General features: G+C 43.4%; 1 pseudogene; it reads left to right on the forward strand.

Moving 5' to 3' along the window:
• The window catches only part of LOC106570409 (TBC1 domain family member 20-like), a 49,034-nt pseudogene extending 40,722 nt beyond the window's left edge, over positions 1 to 8,312 (forward strand).
• The last annotated feature ends 1,512 nt before the right edge of the window (positions 8,313 to 9,824 follow it).

The following is a 9,824-nucleotide window of genomic DNA, read 5'->3' on the forward strand; positions in this document are numbered from 1 at the left end:
TTCCATCTACGTAACATTTCAAAAATCAGAAACTTTCTGTCCAAAAATGACGCAGAAAAATTAATCCATGCTTTTGTTACTTCTAGGCTGGACTACTGCAATGCTCTACTTTCCGGCTACCCGGATAAAGCACTAAATAAACTTCAGTTAGTGCTAAATACGGCTGCTAGAATCCTGACTAGAACCAAAAAATTTGATCATATTACTCCAGTGCTAGCCTCCCTACACTGGCTTCCTGTTAAGGCAAGGGCTGATTTCAAGGTTTTACTGCTAACTTACAAAGCATTACATGGGCTTGCTCCTACCTATCTTTCCGATTTGGTCCTGCCGTACATACCTACACGTACGCTACGGTCACAAGACGCAGGCCTCCTAATTGTCCCTAGAATTTCTAAGCAAACTGCTGGAGGTAGGGCTTTCTCCTATAGAGCTCCATTTTTATGGAATGGTCTGCCTACCAATGTGAGAGACGCAGACTCAGTCTCAACCTTTAAGTCTTTACTGAAGACTTATCTCTTCAGTAGGTCCTATGATTAAGTATAGTCTGGCCCAGGAGTGTGAAGGTGAACGGAAAGGCTGGAGCAACGAACCGCCCTTGCTGTCTCTGCCTTGCCGGTTCCCCTCTTTCCACTGGGATTCTCTGCCTCTAACCCTTTTACAGGGGCTGAGTCACTGGCTTACTGGTGTTCTTCCATGCCGTCCATGGGAGGGGTGCGTCACTTGAGTGGGTTGAGTCACTGACGTGGTCTTCCTGTCTGGGTTGGCGCCCCCCTTGGGTTGTGCCATGGCGGAGATCGCTGTGGGCTATACTCGGCCTTGTCTTAGGACGGTAAGTTGGTGGTTGGAGACATCCCTCTAGTGGTGTGGGGGCTGTGCTCTGGCAAAGTGGGTGGGGTTATATCCTGCCTGTTTGGCCCTGTCCGGGGTATCATCGGATGGGGCCACAGTGTCTTCTGATCCCTCCTGTCTCAGCCTCCAGTATTTATGCTGCAGTAGTTTATGTGTCGGGGGGCTAGGGTCAGTCTGTTACATCTGGAGTATTTCTCTTGTCTTATCCGGTGTCCTGTGTGAATTTAAATATGCTCTCTCTAATTCTCTCTTCTCTCTTTCTGTCTTTCTCTCGGAGGACCTGAGCCCTAGGACCATGCCTCAGGACTACCTGGTATGATGACTCCTTGCTGTCCCCAGTCCACCTGGCCGTGCTGCTGCTCCAGTTTCAACTGTTCTGCCTGCGGCTATGGAACCCTGACCTGTTCACCGGACGTGCTTGTTGCACCCTCGACAACTACTATGATTATTATTATTTGACCATGCTGGTCATTTATGAACATTTTAACATCTTGACCATGTTCTGTTATAATATCCACCCTGCACAGCCAGAAGAGGACTGGCCACCCCTCATAGCCTGGTTCCTCTCTAGGTTTCTTCCTAGGTTTTTGGCCTTTCCAGGGAGTTTTTCCTAGGGAGTTTTTCCTAGCCACCGTGCTTCTTTCACATGCTTTGCTTGCTGTTTGGGGTTTTAGGCTGGGTTTCTGTACAGCACTTTGATTTATCAGCTGATGTACGAAGGGCTATATATATAAAAAAATAAAAATGCATAAGCTGTCCTCGATATGATTGGAACAAATCAAATCAAAGTTTATTTGTCACACTGAATACAACAGGTGTAGACCTTACAGTGAAATGCTTACTTACAGGCTCTAACCAACAGTGCAAAAAAAGGTATTAGGTGAACAATAGGTAAGTAAAGAAATAAAAACAACAGTAAAAAGACAGTGAAAAACGTACAGATGCTTGCCGATGGTTTCATAATTATCTCAAAGACAGAACTCAGGTCATCAAGGTAGATGGGATAAAGTCTGAGTTCCTTGAGTTACGTAAAGGGGTGCCCCAAGGTTTGATACTCGTCCCACTACTTTTTACAATCTATATAGATAGCATTGTTAATGCTGTAAAACAATTCTAATATTCATTTGTATGCAGATGATACTATGTTGTATTCTATTGCTCCATTGGTTGGCCAAGACTTTTCACATTTGAAGTCTGATTTACAAACACTGCAGAGGTCACTACTGGATCTAAAGTTACTGCTAAATTCAAACAAAGCTAAATGCATGCTTTTTTCTAGGTCTCATAACCCAGATTTAAATGAATTTGTAATGACTAGTTTGAACGGTACACAGATTGAGTGAGTTCCATCCTACAAACATCTTGGTATCTGGCTTGATGACAAACAGTAATTTAAAAAACATGTCACTGAGCTGGTGAAGAAGTTGAACATCAAGGTTGGTTTATTTTACAAAAACAAAGCATGTCTGACTTTTGTTAATAGGTAGGTAATTGTCCAGGCCACTTTTATGTCTATTTTAGATTCTGGGGACATTACCTATATGCATGCAGCAGCATGTACACTTAAACCACTAGATGCTATTTTCCATTGTGCCCTTAGGTTTATTACTGGTGATGGTTCTAGAACTCACCATTGTGTTTTTTATCAAAAAGTGGTTTGGGCCTCTACAAAACACTTATGCAAAAACGTCCTATGTATCTATCATCATTAATAAAATGTAGACGTACAAATGACCAAACCCGGTCTCAGGCTTGGATAACACTGGAGGCCCCTTCGGTCTCCACAGAGTAGGGTAAAGCTGATTTTAGTTTTTTTCTCCACACTTTATGTGGAACAACTTCCAGAGCGCTCTGAAATTGTACTGAACAAAAAAAAGGCAACATGCAACAATTTCAAAGATTTTACTGAGTTACAGTTCATATAAGAAAGTCAGTCAATTAAAATAAATAAATAAGGACCTAATCTATGGATTTCACATGACTGGGAATACAGGTATGCATCTGTTGGTCACAGATACCTTTAAAAAAGTAGGAGCATGGATCATAAAACCAGTCAGTATCGGGTGTGACCACCATTTGCCTCATGCAGCGTGACACATCTCCTTCACATAGAGTTGATCAGGCTGTTGATTGTGGCCTGTGGAATGTTGTCCCACTCCTTCAATGGCTGTGTGAAGTTTCTGGATATTGGGGGGAACTAAAACATGATGTCGTACATGTCAACACAGAGCATCCCAAACATGCTCAATGGGTGTCATGTCTGGTGAGTATACAGCCCATGGAAGAACTGGGACATTTTCAGCTTGAAGGAATTGTGTACAGATCCTGGTGACATTGGGATGTGCATTATCATGCTGAAACAGGAGGTGATGAATGGCACGATATTGGGCCTCAGGATCTCGTCGTGGAATCTGTGCATTCAAATTGCCATCAATAAAATGCAATTGTGTTCGTTGTCCGTAGCTTATGCCTGTCCATACCATAACCCCACCACCACCATGGTGCACTCTGTTCACACCGTTGACATCAGCAAACTGCTCACGCACAGTACGCCATACATGTGGCCTGCGGTTGTGATTCTGGTTGGATGTACTGCTAAATTCTCTGCACATTGTAGAGTGGCCTTTCATTGTCCCCAGCACAAGGTGCACCTGTGTAATGAGCTTCTTGATATGCCACACCTGTCAGGTGAATGGATTATCTTGGCAAAGGAGAAATGCTCACTAACGGGGATATCTTTCAGCTCATGAAACATGGGAACAACACTTCTACATTTTGCGTTTATATTTTTCTTCAGTGTAGACGTTCTGGTCCCTCTTGGTCAGACCTCAATGTTGATAAATGTCTTTTTTTTTCATATGTTTTTTGATTTTGTATATTGCATGTGTTGATGTATTTATGCAGGGCTCATCTGTAAAATAGACCCTAGTCTTAGTATGACTTCCCTGTCGAAATAAAAGTACAAAAATGAATATAAAAGAAAAAGGTTGTGACCTTGTGTGATATAACGCTTGCCGCTGATTGTGTCAATGTGTGTAGGTGTACCATACCTAATCACATTCCCCCCATCACTTCCCCTCTCCGTAGCCCATATCCTTCCACTGATGCTGCAGTCATCCCTCTGTCTGTATCCTTCCACCCCGCGCTGCAGTCATTCCTCTCCAGGAGTAAATGACATTGCTGACAAGGGGCCTTGAGTGACAGCTGGATACAAATGTCTGCCTGGAGGGCAGTGTAGCGACACAAGCTCTCTGGCTAGTTGCTGCTTCCTTCTTATTGTAGGAAGTGCTGAGTCAGTCAGAAAGTCAGTGAGGGTTGGCCTGGGTTGATCTCACAACAGGTGACGTTGGGTAGAAAGAGTTGGTGACACCCAGGACAGGTTCGTATTCATTAGTGCACACACAACGTTTTGCCACAGAAAAGGAAAATTAGCATTTCTTATTAGACACTCCAGGTAGAATCCTCCCTGTTTCAGTCCGTTTTCTTCCATTTGGTGCCTAATGAATACAACCCAGGAGAGCTAGGCTGAATGAGCGGTGGCTGTGGGGCTCTTGTATACGAGACATGACATTAACTCCTTACAGGAAGGTCATGTATACGTTGGTTTGACTTTGACCCAGTATAGAGTAACAGGTGACCTCGCCTCCCTCCTCTTGCCCAGTAGTAGGGCGATGCATGACATGAAATGCAAGTGAAAGTGTGACGACGAGTGACTAACTGATACAGTGTATTTTAGATCTAGCTGCAGCATATTGACTCTGAGTTGTGGTGTGTCTCTAATGTAAGAGAGCGAGAGAGCGAGCAGGGGTGTAGTGTTGCGTCATGCTGCACGGCTGAGAGAGCAGCTCCCGGTGGTGACATGACAAACAGGCCGGGTCGGTGATGATGACTCAACCACACTGAACATCCTCTGCTTCTTCTGGGTCACGAGGATAGCTGCATGCTGAATCACCCGTCTGACCGCTGTTGTGTCCTTACTTTACTTCGGACAAGGGAATAGGGTGCCATTTGCGACACATCCATGGTGTACTAATGACTACACAACTACTGTGGAACAGAACCACTGACAGTACAGGTTAGGCCAAGGTCACATACGGTGAATGACCAGCAGGCAGGCAGGCACGGGATGGAAGGGTCACAATGCTCATAGGATTTTTTACATTTGTTTTGAAATCCCTGTAATGACCACATATTTCATTTCAAAGGTAAGACGCCAGCAAAGCCACCTGTACCTCGCAAAATATTTCTCAAATTCTCTCAAGGTTTAGAATGAGCTGCTTTGATCATGGTCATAATGTCACTATCCTGTCAGCTGTATTCAAAGACTGAGTGTCACTGTCATTGACGAGGTCCTAGACCCTTTCAACAGGAGGAGAAACGAGAGGAGAGGACAGGCTAAGCCAGCCACCTACTGTACTGTACTATCACTGTCACATGGAGGCTGTGTTCCAAATCATACCCTATTCCCTATTTATTGCATCAATTGTTATTTTTTTATGATCAACATTTACATTTTTTTTCACATTATACAATACACATAACGCAGGATCACGTTACAAATATTAACTTGGTGCACTACTTTTGACAAGGTAGCTCTGGTCAAAAGTCGTTCACCTCAGTGACACACATTTTTAATCTAACATTAAGCACAGGAATTATCCCTAAGGTGTGGAAAGCAGCTTTTGTTCTGCCATTACATAAGGGAGGTGACGGTAGTGATTTGGATAACTATCGACCCATCTCTAGGCTCCCTTGTCTGGCAAAGATCCTAGAATCTATAGTCAACAAACAGTTACAGTCTTTTCTTTCTGCTAACAGTATTCTTAGCACCAATCAATCTGGTATTAGATATAAACACAGTACCACATCGGCATCTATGCTTGTTGTAAATGATATTGCAAATGCCTTAGATGATAGAAAGCACTGTGCTGCGTTGTTTGTATATTTGTCAAAAGCTTTTGACACTGTAGACCATGCTATCCTTTTGAGTAAGCTGTCATCTATAGGAGTGGGCACTGATGCCTGCCGATGGTTTTATGACTATCTTAAAGATAGAACTCAGGCCGTCATGGTCGACGGGGTCAAGTCTGACTCCTTACAGTTACTTAAAGGGGTCCCTCAGGGTTCAATAATTGGCCCACTATTGTTCTCACTTTATATAAACAACATTGGTGATGATGTCAGATATTGTAAATTCCATTTATATGCAGATGACACAGTGATGTACTCTATTGCTCCAACAGCGGACCAAGCTTTAATGCAGTTGGAGTCTGATTTTAGGATACTACAGGGGTCTCTTTTACAGCTTAAACTTGTTTTAAACGCTAAGAAAACAAATGTCATGTTTTTTTCTAGGTCTAAACTCTCAGTTAGAAACACTTTTGTAATCACTAGCTTGGATGGTACTCAAATCAAACAGGTCTCTGCATATAAATATTTAGGGGTATGGTTAGATGATAGGCTTTCTTTTAAAAAACATGTTACTGAATTGGGAAAAAAGCTCAAATTCAAGATAGGGTTCCTTTACAGAAACAGGGCTTGTCTGTCCTTTGTAAATAGAAAACAAATTGTGCAGGCTACTTTTATGTCCGTTTTAGATTATGGTGATATTATCTATATGCATGCATCGGCAAACACATTAAAACCACTGGATGCTATTTACCATTGTGCACTCAGGTTTATCACGGGTGATAGTTACAAAACTCATCACTGTATCCTATATCAACATGTGGGTTGGGCCTCTCTATCTGTGAGGCGAGAGCAACATGCTCTCTTGTTTATTTATAAAGCACTTCTTTTAAAACTACCTCCATATATATCATCATTAATTTCCACTAGATATACACATTTTAAAACCAGATCACAGATGTGGATTACATTAGAGACTCCTGCGGTCTCCACAGAGTTGGGTAGGACTGCCTTTAGTTCCTTTGCGCCTTATTTATGGAACAAACTGCAGATCCAACTTAAGTTAGACACTCTGGTGTCCCTTGCCCATTTTAAAAATGTTATGGAGGATCAATATGATGTTGTCTGTGATTGTTTCTGTTGAATTGTGTCTTTGTTTTGTATGTTTGAAATGTTCTTGTCTGTATGCCTAAAACTGTACATGTCAACATGTTTACACAGGGCACAGCCGTAAAAGAGATCCAGGTCTCAGTCTGTTTTCCCTGTTAAAATAAAGATTAAAAAAAAAAAAATAGGGAATAGGGTGCCATTTGGGATGCTGTCGGAGAGAGGAATGAAGGAAGAGTGAGTGATAGAAGTCAGCCACTACTGTATGTACTGTAAACTACAGAAGGAGGTTCATCTGAGGAGCTGGGCCCTCTGGGGTGTTAAGCTGTTTAAAGTGAAAGTTTAAAAGTTAATTGTCTGCCGTTACCTGTCAGCTATTTTCAGCCTGGGCTCATTAGCAGACGATTCTAATGGGAGAGAGGGAGAATCAAAAAGTCTAACGAAAGACTTAAAGACATTGAGCCCCTCAGCGCACAAACGCACGCTCGCTCGGAGTACCATTTTCCGAGAGGCTTTTTTCTGTCATTAAACGTCCCGTTTTTCTTTTTACAACGTTCATAATCAGAGAGAAAATGCATTTGCATTTCGTGTTGCAGTGTAATGTTTACTATTATTTCCAGAGGGACGATAATGAAATGGAAGTGAATATTTTACGTTTTTTTTAATGATGTTTTTCTCCAAACTGTTGAGTAGAAGAAGATGGAAAAAAAATGTGCCCTGTTGCCGTTGTCTTGCCCATAAGTGCTGGCTGTTGCTTCTGGTGTTGTGTTGCTATTGTAATTGAGAAAAAGCCGTAGCCAAATTAAAATTGTTTGAGACCATAGGGCACTGCTCACTCCCTCCCTCCCATATGGAGCATTTCTTCTTCTTTTGTCACCCGTCTCTCTTCCTTCTGTCTTTCTTATTGACATTATTGACATTTCTTCACTCTGTCGTTTACTATCTTTCACTGCAAGGCCACGAGACCTCCTCCCCCTTTCTCCTTCCACTTTGACAGTGGTAAACAATGGGCAATTTCCTGTAGTAGGACAACTCATATTGTGAAGTGCCGACCCTATTTATTTTTCTACTGTCTGTTTCAGTATTCTTGTGAGCCGTAACCAACTCGGCCGATGAGTAACTGCTAACACCCTATCAGACAAAAACAGTATCTCCTTCTGTCTCTCTCCAGCATCACCATCAACTGTTTCAAGGCCTTCCAGATGACCACTCAGCAGCAGCGGCCCGACTCGGTCCTCCGTCGGCAGCTCCTTCGGGGCCCAGCCCAAGGCCGAGGGGGCCCAGACTTCCAAATGGCCCTGCCCATGGACACGCAGCCCAACCAAGCTGCCAACCAGCTTGTCAAGATGGCCGTGTGGGGCATCTCAGCCACCCTGGGGGCGGCCGCGCTGGCTGTGGCCCAGACCGCCCTGGACTGGGCTCCTGACTTCTTTATGCAGTTCTACTGATGGACTTACTGCAGCCCGCTATTAGGTAGCAGGGGGAGGGAGGGAGACGGGTCTACCTCTGTTAAGGAGCAGGGGGGAGGGAGGAGAGTGAGAGTGGAGGGAGACCGATCTACCTCTGTTATTAAGGAACAAGGGGGAGGGAGATGAAAGGGAGGTGGGTGTGGGGAGGGGGGAGAGGAGAACTCCCCCAGTTGAGGAGTAGGAGGATTGAGATGCTAGGGACGTACGGAGGGAGAGCGTAGCTAGTGCCAAATAGGTTGAGTCACTCACACATGCAAACCCTCAGCCTGGGGAGGTGGAGCACCCCAGAGGACCTTGTGTGCCAAAATCAGTTCCATGAAAAAAGCATTTATTTATTCAGTAGTGTTTTTATTTATGGTTTTACTTGTGCTAATATTGGGTAATGAAAGGTAGTATATTCATTTTTGTAATGATAAGCATTTTTGAGTGCTGGCCTGTGTGCTGTCAGCAAGCATGTCTGGGGAGAAAAATGCACCGGTAGCTAATTCACAGCACCAGGCACACACATTCTGAAAAATACCTATCCCCCCCTCCTACTTTCTTTCTGCTGAATGCCTTGGGTTGAGAGTGAAGGGAACGGTTCATTAAGGGGTGGAAACACTCACTCAATCAGGTGGTTTTTATTCAAAGAGGTCGACTATGGGGAGAGAGAGAGAAAGAGAACCCAATTTCTGCTTTAAACTGGCACTTTAAACTAACCGGCTTCCCTTCAGTTGATGTCGATGGAGGATTTATAGAGTACATATAAAATATTCACCTGCACGCTACTAGGAGACAGTCACCTGCTGTGTATTTACATCAATGTGGAAGGAAGGCTGCTGTCCCAAATGGCTCCCTATTCCCTTTTATAGTGCACTATTTTTAATCCAGGGCCCATAGGGTGTACTGCGATATATAGGGAATAGGGTGTCATTTGGGATGCAGTCGAAATGTCCAGACTCATGCCTCCAACAACCCTCAAGACTACCGCTGTCACTAGCCAAAGACTTATTCAGTTAGCTGTACTAACTGGATAGCCCTGCGGCTTTTTAAAGTATGTTTTATTAAATGTTTTTACAAGAACCAGACTCTGAGAGAGTGTATATCCGTCCAAAGACAAACTATTTTTGACGTCTTGCGTTCTACTGGTCCTGTGTTATCACACTGTGGTGTATTCATTATGGAAGGAGACCCTGTAAAACAGTAAGGATACTTGATGATCATAATGTTACAATGTATGCTGTATGTGTGCACCCTCTGAATTGTAGGGGTGTTGTTTTAATTTGCATTGGACGTGACGCATATGACAACCAATAACCAAGGGGCAGCTGTTGCTATACTCTAAGTTAATTTGATCAATACTATATGAGTCACTGCCAGGAAGGACAACATGGTTGGTTTGGTTCTGTAAAACCTATGTCTATGTTCCATGCAGCCCAGTTAGATGCTACTAGCCAAGCCAGAAAGTCAGAAAGGCACAGGCCATATTTTCATTTAATGTAAGTTTAATTT

The sequence above is a fragment of the Salmo salar genome, chromosome ssa14 (genome assembly GCF_905237065.1).
Source record: "Salmo salar chromosome ssa14, Ssal_v3.1, whole genome shotgun sequence".
NCBI classification, from domain to species: Eukaryota; Metazoa; Chordata; class Actinopteri; order Salmoniformes; family Salmonidae; genus Salmo; species Salmo salar.